This window comes from Archocentrus centrarchus, chromosome 14, assembly GCF_007364275.1.
Source record: "Archocentrus centrarchus isolate MPI-CPG fArcCen1 chromosome 14, fArcCen1, whole genome shotgun sequence".
NCBI classification, from domain to species: Eukaryota; Metazoa; Chordata; class Actinopteri; order Cichliformes; family Cichlidae; genus Archocentrus; species Archocentrus centrarchus.
The window spans coordinates 23,505,821-23,521,676 of NC_044359.1; the positions used below are offsets into that span (position 1 = coordinate 23,505,821).

A 15,856-nucleotide genomic window follows, 5' to 3' on the forward strand; every position below is an offset into this window, starting at 1 on the left:
ACTTCACCCCAAACTTCATCACTTTCTCTTTACTGTGGACTCTATTGCAAACAAATCCAGTGATGCTTCCTGTTACAACACCTGCACCAAATCCTGATCAACTTTTAACCTCTTTCAATAATTAGTGTTGTGTTGCTAAATTGAAATGCAGAAAGCGTAAAACTAACACTATTCCCTTCCTAATTATCTAGATTGTTTAACCCTCTATTGGGCCATTTTCAGTCCAAAAATAACACTTATCTCCATCACTTCAAACAGGAATACAGAAAATTGGATTGTGAATGGAGGCTAACTAGAATCACAGTAACCCTCTCTCACTGCCAAAGAAAAACACGGCCAGTTTCAAACCATTAATCATTCTCCTCTAGTTAAAATACCTGCTGCACAGATATCACATCAACAGATAGTAGCTGTCATCGCTCACTTTATTCTTTTACTTATTAACAGTTCTTTACTTCTAGTATTTTTTCAACAGTTTTTAGATAGAATCATTCTTCTGCTACTGAGAAAGCTCAATTAGCATTTGCAGGTGCCCCTTTGATTGTTTTCAATGATCAACAGAGGTGACTGCTTAGTGTTGGTGCTTTTATATTTGTTTACTGGATCCAACTGACCATTCTTTTCTTGTGCTCTGTCTAAGAACTTGTGTTCTTAGACGCCCTTCTCTTTCTAAATAGTTTTCTAATATTGTTTTTTTACATTAGCCATGCTCATGAATTTAGCACATGGCTGAAGAAATAGAGAAACAGCATTGGTGTCTGCATGTTCTGTGCAACAGTTTGTACATTTCACACTGATCCAGTAACTTTTGGTCCTGAAGGAGTTGTGCTTCTCATCTTTGCAGCTGGTTCATTACCTGATCAGCTTGTGAAATGTTTCTTTTTGCATAAGATGGCATGGCCATTTTACTCACTGTGCTAAACTTGAAAAGGAGCAACAGGCTGCTGCGCACTTGTGCTCAGCGCAGTGCCCTGATCTGCTGGTTCATACTAAGAGAGTGACTGCTCTTCAGCTGTCCCAGATAGCTCAAGTGCAGAGGCAAACTGGACTTTCAGTAGCAGTCAAAAATTTGGACTGTATTGTCCAAACTTTGTCTCATCTGTCCTTTGTGAAATCACCACTTGTACAGGTATACAGATCCATGATCTTCTCACAGTGCAAAACAATTAAACAGTGCAAAAATTCAACCTACCCCTATTTACATCAATATCCTGTAACTTGGCAGTTTTTGTTGCATGAAAGGTTTGCATACTTTTATTGAATACACTAAAGTTGTTCACGTGAAAAAACAAGCTGATTCTGTAGGGCTCAGGTAAGAACTTTTTTTTCAGATTTTGTTGGATTTATGCAGAATGACCTTTATGTCTTCTTAAACATAACCATTTCAAATGTCCAGAAATGTCATATGGATAGTCTAACTTGATTGGTTGAAAGGGATCACACCCTCTTTCCTGTTCAGTTCCCCCCCTTCCACTTCTTTAACGTCTCATCCAAAGTACTCTGCCAAATCCTTTTTAAATTGTCACTGAGTCATATGAATGGGGACCATACAAGTGTGCTCTTATAACTTTAACATGCAATATGCAACTCCAACACTGTTACATGACACTATGCACATCAAGAGTTATTACTGTAAAAATGCATTGATTAAGATTTGCATGGTCATCCAACATCTGTTGGATTTTACCGTGCGTGTGTGCATGTGTGCCTGCTGCTTGGAATAGCCAAGCCATGTGATTCTTCCAGATTCTATTTCAGATCGTCCTACTGTCAAAAGCTCCACAGTCTTCACAGCAGCTTAAAGAATAGTTAACAAATGCACAGTTTAATCCTTCTGTCATCAGTCTTCCAAAATCTCCATTTAGGTCAAGAGTTGAAGTGCGCCTTTAGGTGGGTTTGAGTAAGTACTCCATGTTCTGTCTTTTTCTTTGTAGGAATAGCTTATTTTGACATAATCTTCAGCAGGTGTAGTTTAGGTTGTTTTGACTTTTTTTTTGAGGGGGGTGGGGGGAGTTGTGACCCCTGACTGACCTGTATACCCAAGCCAGTCAGGGTTGTGTGGTATTTATAGGTCACTTGCATTTGTGTGTTTATTTGTTTCTGTAAAGACTTCATTACTAGTCCCTAAATGTTTCCGTAGTATTTTTTATATTTTTATTACAAACTTGCATTTATGAGCTTCCCAGATCTTAGAATAATGCAGCGACTGCGTACTGTAATAATCAGCAGCTTGTTAATCTTGGCAGCAATGTGGAAGAGTCTTTCTGCTCCTGGTTTAGTCCAGTATTATAATAGATTATTTGTATAACAGTTTTTTCTTCACAATTTTTTTGTCTACACATTTTAACCATCCACTTCCTTTTGCTGAATATATGAAATAATGTGTAAATGTCCGGGGAAGCGGGGGGGATTTCTGTCTGACAGCAGTAGTCCTTTTCCAGTCTCATTCAGGGGGAATGGTAACCGAAATTCACATTTCACTTTGATAAACTGAAGGTTTTTCCCGACACTACAATATGCCATGTACTATACAAATCATGCACAACAATTCTGTAATTGAGGGCCACAACTAACACTTATCTTCATTACTGGCTGATTATTTTCTCTGTTAATTTTTTGTCTGTTAATGTCAGAATCTTCCAAAGTCTTAAGTGATAACTGCATATGTTGGTTGGTTGTTTGGTTGTTTGGTTGGTTGGTTGGTTGGTTGGTTGGTAGTTTCAGCTTAATTAGGGTGGGCAATTTGATGCAGCAGGAAGCACAGTAACTTCACTGTACCAGTACATTAGGTTCACAAATAATTCAGCTACTTATTAAATTATTCCTTATATATTTGTTTAATATATAAGGAAAGATTTAATGTATTTTCTTCCACTTTTTCCCTGGAAGATTGCAGTTTTGAGTTCAGCCACATGATACTGCCCGTGCAGGGTTTTTTGTACTGAGCCCTAAGATGTTATAATGTAGCTAGCTGCATGTGATATTGTATTTCTTTATTTATGCTATATTTTAAAGAGTCATCTCAGTCTGCTTTAAATTAATTTTTGCATGGTTTGAATATAAGTGCATTTATTAGACATTTTTTAAAATGTAATCCATACCTAATGTGTAATATGCTAGGCTGGAATATTGTATCTTAGCCTGATTATTTTCAGAGGTAAAAAAGACTACAGAGTTGTCACATTAACTTGTCCTTGGGTGGAAGTTTACGTGAGGTGTGACAAAACTGCTGCACTGTCCACATAACCTCTCAGGGTTCATGTCCTCGGGTCAACGTGTTCTCACAAGGTCCCTGTACACGTGTCGTGCTGCTACTGAGAATTACTTACTCTCTGTTACTTGTGTATACTTTGAGCAAACTGTCTGACCCAAAGGCGGGCTAAACAGTAACGGTCTTGGCAGACTCTGTTGCTTTTTTTTCTGCAATGAGTAACACACTGTGAGCTTCCTCATCATCTATCAGAATGTGGTTCAGGGCGCTTTGTTGAACTGTCCATTTCAGAGGGTTTTCTTCTTCTCCTGTTATGCAACTTATGTCAGCAACATGTCCTGCAGTAAGCTTGTCTCACTTGTTGTCTTTTGGCAAACGCTCACACAGTGTGGATTTGGACTGTCTAGTCTAACAACCCCACGAAACCATGTTCTACTTGCAGAGCTGAATAAGCCCCCCCACCCCCAATGTTTATTGTATTGCCACTCTGTAATCAGTATTCACACATGTGCAAACAGATTTATGCTGTGCGAATGTACCAGTCTGTTGCACTTTTTTGTGTATATTTGTGCTCAAGTAATCTTGGATGCTTGTTTCCATATTTCCCTCCCTGCAAATACTGTGATGAAAATTTCAATGTGAGGAAACATATTTTGTTAAAATTACTGTCCTTCATCTTTTGCCTCTTTGCCTGCCATTAGGGTGTGACCTCTGAACCCCTGAAGACCAGCTACCCTCCCCTAACCTGAGGACACACTGTGATCCATGGCTCTAGAGAGTCTTCTGCACGCTGCTTCCAGTTTCGGGAAGCAGCTGGTGAGGGTGAAGGTGATAAACTCAAACTCAGAGGACTCCCGTCTGTCCCGATGCCTCAACACCTTTGACCTGGTTGCCCTTGGTGTGGGCAGCACATTGGGTGCTGGTGTATATGTGCTTGCTGGTGCTGTTGCAAGAGAGAGTTCTGGTACATAACGTTACTTTTGATAATGAAAACACATCTAGTGAGAAAAACTTTAACGTTTTTCATCACATGATTTCCACTGCCTTCCACAGGTCCTGCTATTGTGCTGTCTTTCTTGATAGCAGCCGTAGCCTCAATGTTAGCCGGGTTTTGCTATGCTGAGGTTTGGAGCCCGTGTCCCCAAGACGGGTTCGGCTTATCTTTACTCCTATGTGACTGTAGGGGAGCTGTGGGCCTTCATCACTGGATGGAATCTCATCCTCTCCTACGTCATTGGTAAACATAAAGCAGCACTGCATTTACTGCTTTGTTTTTTTTTTCCCCCTTTTGTCTAGTTTAACATGATGTACAGGAAGAAAATTGTTTTCTAGAACTGTTTTTTCCTTCATGCCAGGTACGTCCAGTGTGGCCCGTGCATGGAGCGCCACCTTTGATGAGTTGATAGGGAACCCCATAGGGCAGTTCTGCAGGGAGTACATACCCATGAATGCACCGGACGTACTGGCAGAGTATCCTGACATATTTGGTGCTTTAATAATAATCATTCTTACAAGTAAGAAAACCTCTATAATACTAACACATTTGAGAAAACAAGTTTTGTAAAAGGTCTTTCCATGAAAGATTTCATTTTCCATTTCTTTGTCTTTTCCTATTCTAAGGTCTGCTGGCATTTGGGGTCAAAGAATCAGCAATAGTGAACAAGGTTTTTACTTGCATCAATATACTAGTCTTGCTGTTCATGGTGATCTCTGGCTTCGTCAAAGGCACTATTAAAAACTGGCAGCTAGACCCTCAAGAGATCCTACATGCAAATTATACAACAAACAGCAGCAAGTAAGGATATGGTCTCTACTTTGATACATCTAAATTGTTCTGAATTCTTATGTATGCATTTAATGCTGAATTTTTATTAGCTTTAAGTGTCTCAGTTATTCTAATAACTGTGTTCACTGAAAACATTTTTAATATGGATGACCTTTTTAAAGAATGTCATCTAATGCTATATTTAGTATTCCCCCCCCCCCCCCCCCCTTTGATCTAGGCTGACAGACATCCTGCCGAGCGCAGAGAGTTTAGGAGTCGGCGGCTTCATGCCATTTGGATTCGCAGGCGTCCTGTCAGGAGCTGCTACCTGTTTCTATGGTTTTGTAGGATTTGACTGCATTGCTACCACAGGTTGGTATTGGAAGCAACCCAAAAACACAAACTCTTAAACTCTTTTTTTTTTTTTTTTTTTTAACTCCCCTCGCTGCACCTCACACAGTTTCACATACATTTCCCTTTGACTGCCTCATGGGTGTGTTTCCATTTTCGGGGGAGGGGGGCATTCCAGACTTGAGCTTGTCTAAACATCCAGAAGTATTACATAACAGGGGGCAAAACTGAAATTAAAGATGCATTTTACTGCATTTGGCCCATTTCTGCTATTGTTTGAATGCCAAAGGCTGTGATGCAGGTTCTGAGAGTATCGTACAGGGTTTTGGGAGAAGACGTTACGAAGACTTTTTCCCAGAATTTGTCCAGAGTTTGTGAACAGGTTTGTTCCTTCGTACATGTTTAATTGCTTCAAGGTTTCTATGTTGGGAAAAGGGAAAGTTTACAATTTTTTTTCAGGTCTGCCTGCTGTCTTGAACCCACTGGCTTTTCCCACCCCCATTTTCCTGAATTTTAATTGGCTGGCAAGTTGAGCAGTTAACCCTGAAATTATTACTTGAGTTTGGCTTGTAGGGGTATATGTATCACACACACACACACACACTCACAAGCAGCCTTTAGCCATTATATCATCTCTGTGCATGTGTGTGTGTGTGTGTGTGTGTGTGTGTGTGTGTGTGTGTTTGTATTCTGGTGAGGGTTAAGTTGGCATGAAGCCATAATTCCCCCTCCCCCCCCCCCCCCCCCCCCCCCCCCCCCCCCCCCACACACACACACACACACACAACATACACACACACACACACACACACATATACTTTAGGTACATATACCTAAAGTATATGTGTGTGTGTGTGTTGTCCACACAGCAGTATCCCCTTTCATGCTTAGAAACCTCTTACTTATTTATATCTCATATGCTTTCTCATGTAACTTTCAGTCTCCTACATTCACTCCATCACTAAAATGTAGCTTTACTACAGAAGAAGGCCTGATTAGATAATCACCTGCAGTCTGAAGACTCCACAGAGGAAATAAGCCAGTATGCTATGTACAGCTAGGAATATGTTCAAGCTTGTAATGTACTGGGAGTGGCTAGTAACAAACAAAGAACGGCATAACAGAGGGAGATGGAGAGATTTGGGAAAGATTTAAGAAGGTAAAAGTGATTCCACTATTATTTAATTATACTTTTGGTAAAATCTTATACGTGCTTCTTAATGCTACAGGAGCACCTTTGCTTCAAGATTATGTTACCTGTCTGAATACAGGCCCGCACCCTCTTACAAAGTCTAAATATATGATAAATGACTTCTATCCAACGTAATGACTGTATTGTGTACAGTGAGAATGTTGAAAATGAGATTTCTGTTTTAAATTGTAATATTATATAATTCTAATAATAGAATACTGTGTGTGTGTGTGTGTGTGTGTGTGTGTGTGTGTGTGTGTGTGTGTGTGTGTGTGTGTGTGTGTGTGTGTGCAGAACATCATGTATTAACTGAAGATATTTCTGTACCCACTGAAGTCATATAAAAGTAGAGCTGCATATTTCAGCCCTTAACTGTATCTGTATATGATCTGGCCCAGGTGAAGAGGTGAAGAACCCCCAGAGAGCCATTCCTTTTGGCATCGTGTCCTCATTGCTCATCTGCTTTGTGACTTACTTCAGCGTTTCTGCTGCTCTCACCCTGATGATGCCATATTACCTGCTGGACAGCAACAGCCCTCTGCCCACAGCTTTTAATTATGTGGGCTGGGCGGAGCCAAATACGCTGTAGCTGTAGGCTCTCTTTGTGCTCTGTCTACAAGGTAAGAACTTTGAAATAGCACACCCTGTACTACAGCCTTGTTCTGATTAAACTCTGAGCGTTAACCTCTAAAGTAAGCAACTCTAAAATTTTCGGTTAGAGAAAGCTGATCAGAGTTAGTTCAATCAGCTCTGAGTGTGTTCCTCCTGAGTTAACCATGTGCATGATTAGTAAAAAGAAAGCCCCATATCAATCAGATTTTGACCCCCACCCACCCCAATGTTAGCTTAAGATTCACCATGACAAGTATTCTAGTGCCTGAAGAATATAAATTTGGTGGACCATGACATTTATTCAGCATTGGCGACCTCAGTCGTCAGTACCAACTGAATCTCCTGAATAAATGAAGCTGGAATCCTATCGAAAAAATTTACATTTGATATTTCAATTGAAATATTCAGCTGTAACCTGAACCAGAGAGGACAGCATTTATTAATAGACATGTAATATTAGTTTAGGCCCAGTAAAAGTCATTTTAGATTAATGCGCGCCGATATTTGCTTGAATACAGACTGTGTGAGTGAGGAAATGAAACTGTGTCATTCAGCTGCAGCAGGAGGAGAGGAACTTCACTGAGTTTGTTACTGTTACCCCTGATAACTGACTCAGAGTTTAGTTTCCCTCAACCCAGGATTATCAAAACTCAGAGTCTTCACTAAACCTGTTTTCTGGAGCAAGGCCCAAGTCTGCTATTAGTCCTAAATGCATACTTGTGTACCCTAGTTCTATTACAGATACGATGCAGACACACACACACACACTCAGATATTTATGTTTGCGTTGGTGAGTGAGTGTATATTTAACTTCAGGAAACATCTGATGCCTTGACTAAAAATAAAAAGTGGTGCTGCGAATATAGCTGCACCGTCAGCGTAGGACGGTGATTAGTAACAGGGACTCAGACAGGCTAATATTCAGTTTCTAATGGCTTAAATGATGGGTTCTTACATACTGTGTTTATAATAGACATATGAATTACAACTTAATTCTGAAAAAGCTGGAACACTGTTTAAAACGTAAATACAAACAGAATGATGATTTGCGAAACTCATCAAAGCAAATTTCATTATGTGAATAAAATATTTTTTTAAATTAATCTTTTTTGGAATCAGGTTTGTTTAAAATGTGTGCACGGTATGCATAAGTATCTCCATGTTCTGTTGTATATCTTAATCTATATGTAAACTGTCTGATCTTCCTTGCATATGTGTGCTGTTGTCTTTGGTCATGTATGTTTCACGGCATTCTCGTGCGGATGCTCTGTATTTTGGTCTCACCTGCCCATGTTAGCCTGCTGGGTTGCCTGTACCCCATTCCTCGTTGTGATCATGGCTATGGCTGATGATGGGCTGTTATTCAGCCCTTGGCCAAGGTCAACTCCTGCTCCAAAACACCGTTACATGCAGCTTTTGCCTCTTCCGTGTGTCAGGTGAGATCCTAACACGCATGCCTTAAAAACAGTGTCCACATTTACCGAAGCATCTTTTCGTGCTGCCGGGTCTGAGCTGCTCGGGGTTAAATGTCCCAGCCTTCCAGTTGCAGATTCAGTTTAAATGTATTTTTAAGCAACCCTGCTAGAAGTCAGCACTCAAGCATGAACAGGCTTTATTAACTGTCTATTAATTACATGGCCAGGTCTCAGTGGACAGTTGCTATGCATGTTTTTTTCTTCTTTTGGGAAACTATTTTCTGTCTTGCATCTCGAGATGGAGATATATACCGAAACTACACCAAACTAAAAAACTGCATGGTTAAGTAACCGCACACACTTGTATGCTGAAGCGGAGAGGAACAGCACGTGGAAAACACTGACTCATGAAGGGAGATAAATTCTACGTTCTCCCTTACTGCCAGTCTGGCATCCTGCTGCATGTTCTTCACCCCAAATCTTGCTAACCACATCCGTCTGCCTTCTCTAAATCTTCCCCCTGGCGCCCACTGACCTTTCCAAATTCTTGTCGCTCACACTATGCAACCACTGCCATCGCTATATGATGTTTCCTCCTCACTCCTACCCCAGTCTGTTGGGTTCCATGTTCCCCCTACCTCGTATCATCTATGCCATGGCGCGGGATGGCCTGCTCTTCTCCTTCTTGGCCCACATCAGCGAGAGAAAATCCCCCGTAACGTCTACTGTTGCTGCAGGGGTTACATCGGGTAAGATGAAGAGGGGGGAAATGCATGAAATAAGAAAACAAATTCCTGCATTGGAGGACACGCAAAAGTTGAATAGAAGAGAACCAGAACAATTTGAAAAGGAGTGCAGCAGTTTAACTGTCAGCAGTGACTTTTTGATTGTTGAAAATCAGAGAGTCAGAGAACGGAAAAATTAATTTAAGGGTTAAACAGGGGATTGATTTTCCTACCTGTGGGAATTTTTGCCACCTCTATACTGTACTCCTGCCATTACCAAACCGGGCCATGTTTAAAACTGAAAGCATTTATTGCCAATCAAAGTCTTTAATCACAACTTTAATCAATAGTTCATTTTGATCTTTTGTTGATTTGTTTGTAGAGACTGATTCACCATTAACATCTTTTCCCTTTAACACTTCATAGCCAATCCGTCATTTTTTTTCCCCCAACAGAGACAGAATATAAGATACTTCCCACATAACCATAGTGTCTTTACCTTGCAGGGTAACAAGACACAATATAGCACCTTATGAAGATTGTGGTCATGAAGTTTTAGGGAAATGTCAAACTCAGTTGCAAAATTCTAAATTAAAAACATTTGGAACAGCAGGGGGCCATGACCCACACTACTGCGAAAAGAATATCTACACTCGAGCTAACTTCATGAGGCTGTACTCCGTGGCAGTCCTTCGCTCACAGTGACAGTACAAGCATGCTGAATTTAGCAGACACAGTGTTCACCATCTTAATTCATTGTATTAAAGAGGCAGCATAGTTAAAAGATACCTGTGGAAAATAATCCTAAGGATCAAACAAGCATTCTAATTTTTTTTGTTTTCCTCTCATTCTTGTACCTCGAAGTCTTCATGACATTAATGTTCGAGCTGAAGGACCTTGTGGACCTGATGTCAATAGGGACGCTGCTGGCCTACACGTTAGTGGCTGCCTGCGTCCTCTTGCTCAGGTCAGTGAGAAGATATGAGCCTGAAGGATTTACCCTGGAAACAGTTTGAATGTGTTTATAGTTGTTGATGGGTAAAGGTGAGGTGTAAGCATGCTGGCACTTCATGTTGAAGTTGTTCCAGCCTGAAATCGAAACACTTCTATTCAATTTTATTTATGTAGCACTCTACATGGTGAGGTCAGGATAATATTATAGAGAAAGCAGCTTACACTCTGCATTTTTATTTTTGCCAGCCAGTGAAGTTGTTGAAAGCAATTTCATACACACGCTCACGCCGACTGATGCTGTTGCTGAAAAAGTTTGAAGCTCACTTAGTTTTGTTGTTTCAGGTACCAGCCCAGTGTGGCGTATCAGCTGGCCAGTACCCAGGAGGAGATGGAGATGAATGAGGGCACCATCTTGCCTGGTGTGGAAGAGAGGCTCAGCTTCAAAACCTTGCTGTTCCCAGACAACCCTGAGCCATCCAAACTGTCAGGCTTCACTGTCAACATCTGTGTCTTCCTCCTTGGTAGGTCATTGAATCAGGACTGCCTTAAAACTGCAATAAACTCAGATAAGTAATTTAAAAAAACAAAATAGAGGCATTAGATCAAACAAGCTAATCTAGGTGATGGATTATCACATGGATTTATTTACAGTATCCTGTTTTAAATCACTGTAAAATAACATTTTTTGTCATTTTGCAGGAATGCTGATTTTGGCATTCAGCATTCTGGCAGTCTATGGAGATGCTGCTGTTTGGAACCACGTAGCCCTCATTGTCATCTTCATGACGTGTCTTCTCCTAGTCTTTATCATCTGGAGACAGCCTGAGAACAAAACTAAACTCTTCTTCAAGGTTAGGTTTGACATCTTTTTCAGCACTACCTCTGGCACCTGAGAGTTCATGCAAACTATTTTCCCCTTTTCTGATGTCTGTCTTTCTTAGGTGCCAATGGTGCCCTTCATTCCAGTGATCAGCATGTTTGCCAATGTCTACCTGATGATGCAGCTGGAAGGACGCACCTGGACAAAATTCTCAATATGGATGGCCATAGGTAGTTATACGCCATAATTTCTTTCAACTGCAAAAATTCTGCTCACTATAATTCCCTTGGATGATACTCAAAGGTCTCTTACACACAGCTGGTTGTTTTGCAAATAGATAGCTTTTACGCCTAATTATCACACAAACAATGTTGTGGGGTTTTGTTTGTTTATTTTGTATTTTCAGGTTTTGCGATCTACTTTCTCTACGGTATCCGTCACAGCACCCTGGCAGCTGCATCGCGCTCGTCTTCGGACACAGAGATGAATGGCTTAGGGCTGAACCACAAATCAGAATCAGCATCACCAGAAAAGGAAGCCTTTCTCTCTGATGGCATTGATGTAAAGGAAGAGAACGATGGAGATTTGTAAGACGCATCAGATCATGCTGCTTCCAGGACACACAGTCACAACAGCCAGCAGTCAGTCTGTGTCAACTCCCAGTCCTTCACTGGGAGTACTTTCTTGTGGGGGAAGGTAAAGATAAATACCTCATAAAATTCAAAAACCTCTGACTTTCCTCTTCAGCTGCCGGGAGAACACAGACAACTGATGGGAATACTCAAAAACAGACTTCTAAAGCCATAAGTGACATGCTCTGTCTTTTGCAGTAAGGTTCAGATTTAGATCAGGAAGAAGGGCTTATGTTGAAGATATGGAATATACCAGTGCATCAATGAAGATTCTCTTCATATTGGGTTGTACTTTTTAGAATTTCCCTCTGCGATTGTTATTCTTATTCTTAGTCACTTTTACAACCTGTGTCTAAGCCACGTTTCTGGCAGTAGGAATACATACAAAAGCTGACCTATGGGTGCCAAAAAGGTTTGCAGTGATGGATTTTTTTTTTTTTTTGTCTGTTGTAGTTAAAGTATATGTATATATTATGTCTGAGTTTTTTGGACAATGACACATTTTTTTTAATTTTGCCTCTGAACTCCACCAGTGTTTCCTCTCTTGAAATACTCTGCCAGGACTTTACTGCGGCCACCTTCAGTTCTGCTTGTTTGTGGGTCTCTTTGCCTTCAGTTTTGTCTTCAGTAACTGAAAAGCGTGCTATGTTGGGGTGAGATCAGGTGACTGAATTGTCCATTGAGAAACTCTTGGGTTTCTTTCGCAGTGTGCTCCTGTGAGGCACTGTCCATTGTGCAGAATTTGGCTGAGTCTGTGCAGAGAGTATCGCCTTGTACGCTTCACAGCTCATTCCGCTCATCCTGTATTTCTTTTCATGAAGGCATTTCTTCTCTGATGTCGCTCTGATTCTCTTTGATCGGTTTATTTTGGTTTCTCAGCTGATTTTTGATTTAAAATCCACTCTGGTGGCGTACAGAGTTTAAATTACAAAAAAATGTGTCATTGTCCAAATACTTGTGGACCTAAGGGTGTCTGGATAAGTTTTATCATCAGATAACACATATCAGTATTAAATACCAACACACTAAATTGCCAAAAGTATTCTCTCATCCATGCAAATTAGTGCATTCAGGTGTTCCCATCACTTCCATGGCTGCAGGTGTATAAACCAAGCACCTAGGCATGCAGACTGCTTCTACAAACATTTATGAAAGAATGGGTCGCTCTCAGGAGCTCAGAGAATTCAAGCATAGTACCGTGATAGGATGCTACCTATGAAACAATTCCAGTCATGTAATGTCCTCGCTACTAAATATTCCACAGTCAACTATTAGTGGTATTATAACAAAGTGGGAGTGATTGGAAATGACAGCAACTCAGCCATGAAGTGGTAGGCCAAATCACAGAGCGGGGTCAGTGGATGCTGAGGCGCATAGTGCACAGTGGTCACCAACTTTCTGCAGAGTCAATTGCTACAAACCTCCAAACTTCATGTGGCCTTCAAATTAGCTCAGAACAGTGTGTAGAGACCTTCATGGAATGGATTTCCAAACTCAAACAGCTTCATCCAAGCCTTACATCACCAAGCGCAATGCAAAGTGGATGCAGTGGTTTAAAGCCTGCCGCCACTGGACTCTAGAGCAGTGGAGACATGTTCTCTGGAGTGACAAATCACACTTCTGTGTCTGGCAATCTGATGGATGAGTTTGTGCCTGTCTGACTGCATTGTGCCAAGTTTAAAGTTTGGTGGAGTGGGATTATGGTGTGGGGTTTTTTCAGGAGTTGAGCTCGGCTCCTTGGTTCCAGAGAAATGAACTCTTAATGCTTCAGCATACCAAGACATTTTGGACAATTTGATGCCCCCAACTTTGTGGGAACAGTTTGGGGATGGCCCCTTCCTGTTCCAACATGACTGCACACCAGTGCACAAAGCAGGTCCATAAAGACATGGATGAGCAAGTTTGGTGTGGAAGATCTTTAACTGGCCTGCACAGAGTCCTGACCTCAACCTGACAGACCTTTGGGATGAATTACAGTGGAAACTCTGAGCCAGGCCTTCTCCTCCAACATCAGTGTCTGACCCCACAAATGCGCTTCTGGAAGAATGGTCAAATATTCCCATAAACACACTCCTAAACCTTGTGGAAAGCCTTCCCAGAATACTTGAAGCTGTTATAGCTGCAAAGGGTGGGCCGACATCATATTAAACTCTATGCATTAAAGAATGTGATGTCACTCAAGTTCATGTGCGTGTGAAGGCAGAGGAGCAAATACTTTTGGCAGTATAGTGACCTAAGTTCCCTGAAAGCTCCCAGTTCTTATTTTGCCGGCTCACAGTATACCGTTAAATGCTGTTCTAACAGTGCTCCATTACAAGGTTGAGCTTGCAAATTACACTTGACTTGTCTGTGATGCCATTGCTTGCTAGCAGAAGTCCGTGATCAGCTCAGTGTCTGCATGTATAAATAGGGCTACAGTGATTTGTGCCTTACCATTTACATGTCTGAAAGGATTTTCATCTATGCCTTCTGAGGCCCAAAGCTCAGTCCTCGCGTTTGGTTGTCATGGTTCATTTTTAATGCAGTGGTAAGTTTTCTCAAGAAGCAATCATGAGCGATCATTAGACAAGACAATAACAATTTCTAATTTTCAGTTCATGTCCTCTAATGTGTGACAGTGGATTTTAGCAGTGCTGGCTGCTGTATCGTTACATTTGTAGTTTGTAGCATTTATTTTCTAATAAAAAAATAAGATAGGCCAAATTTTTAACCATTTGTTTATTTTTTAATCAAATGAAATGTCTCTTTGGAGGAATATATTTGTCCTCAATTGATTTTTACATGTTTTCTCAAGTTCATTGATGTGTTTTAATACCCATGTTGAATTTTTTCAAATGTAATCGGATAGAGTTTGGCCCACTTTTGCACCGCTGTCATTAAAATATGTGACAAACACAAACGAAACTTAATAAAAAAATTTGATTGTATTATCAAACTGGCTTGTTTCATGTTTTATTTGTTTAAACATGGTGTTCATCGTGTAAATTGTGGCCTCGTTTTGAATGAAAGACGCAGTGAAGCAGTGCGTGATTCTGAGGCATCATGTCCAGACATCCCATAGCACATCTGTTTTTCAAAACATCTGGATTTTAATCTGAGGCATAAAAAAGTGTTAGTCTATAAACCAACAGATGATGTCACATCCTTTATGTACCGTCTATGAACCTAGGTAGGTACGAGATGCCATAGAGCCCTGAGAACGTCCCTTTTTCCAACTGTACAACCACATTTTTTTTCTTTTTTAAAAAGTTATTTTATTGTACACCCAAACTAATCATGACTCTAGTAACACCAGTGGAAATAGTTTATTTTTGTGCTGCTCTGTCTGGAGCACGTATTTCCTTGTATATAGTAGAACCTTTGATCACCTGTAAACACACTTTAATGAGTAAAACTGACTGCAGGTCATCATGTAAATCCTCACCAATTAATTGGATACCTCGCAATGTAGCTTTTGACAGAACAATCATCAGTAACATTACATTATTATTTCAGATGCACTATTTAGACACATGTATTGGGCCACACGTTACACCTACAGGAGATTTCATGACATCTCATTCTCAACTCATGTCCCCTTTGCAGCTATAACAGTTTCCACTTTTCTGGAAATGCTTTCTACAAGCTTGTTTCTGTGGGAATTTTTGCCCATTCATCCAGAAGAACATTTGTGAGGTCAGACACTAATGTTGGATCTCTGTTCTAGTTAATCCCAAAGGTGTTTGATGGGATTGAGGTCAGGCCTCCAGTATGTCTGGGCCAGTCACGTTTCCACAAAGTTGGAAGCAGGGAATTGTCCAAAATGTCGTGATAATGGGAAGAATTAAGATTTCCCATCACTGGAACTAAAGGGCCCACCGGCAGACAAACAATGAGGTGTAGCCAAATATTTTTGCCTGCCACTGTGGCTCTCTTTAATTGACTATATGTGGCTGACAAATCCAGTTTTTAAGCTTTGCAATCAAAGCATACAAAAAAATCCAACTTCCCATAATTTTATAATAAAAACCTAACTGAAGGAAATCACATGTATTGTGAAATCTGTCTACTGTTTTTGTCCTACATGTTCTCCTAAACTTCAGTATTTACTTATATATTATAAAAAGAAAGAACTGAACACAATTTATTGAAACACAGAACTTGGGCAATAAATTACAAACCCAAAACAGTTATGACGCT

The 15,856-nt window shown here is 40.6% G+C and overlaps 1 pseudogene; it reads left to right on the top strand.

Moving 5' to 3' along the window:
- Nucleotides 1–11,935, top strand: part of LOC115791619 (high affinity cationic amino acid transporter 1-like) — a 33,794-nt pseudogene extending 21,859 nt beyond the window's left edge.
- Nucleotides 11,936–15,856: the final 3,921 nt, after the last annotated feature.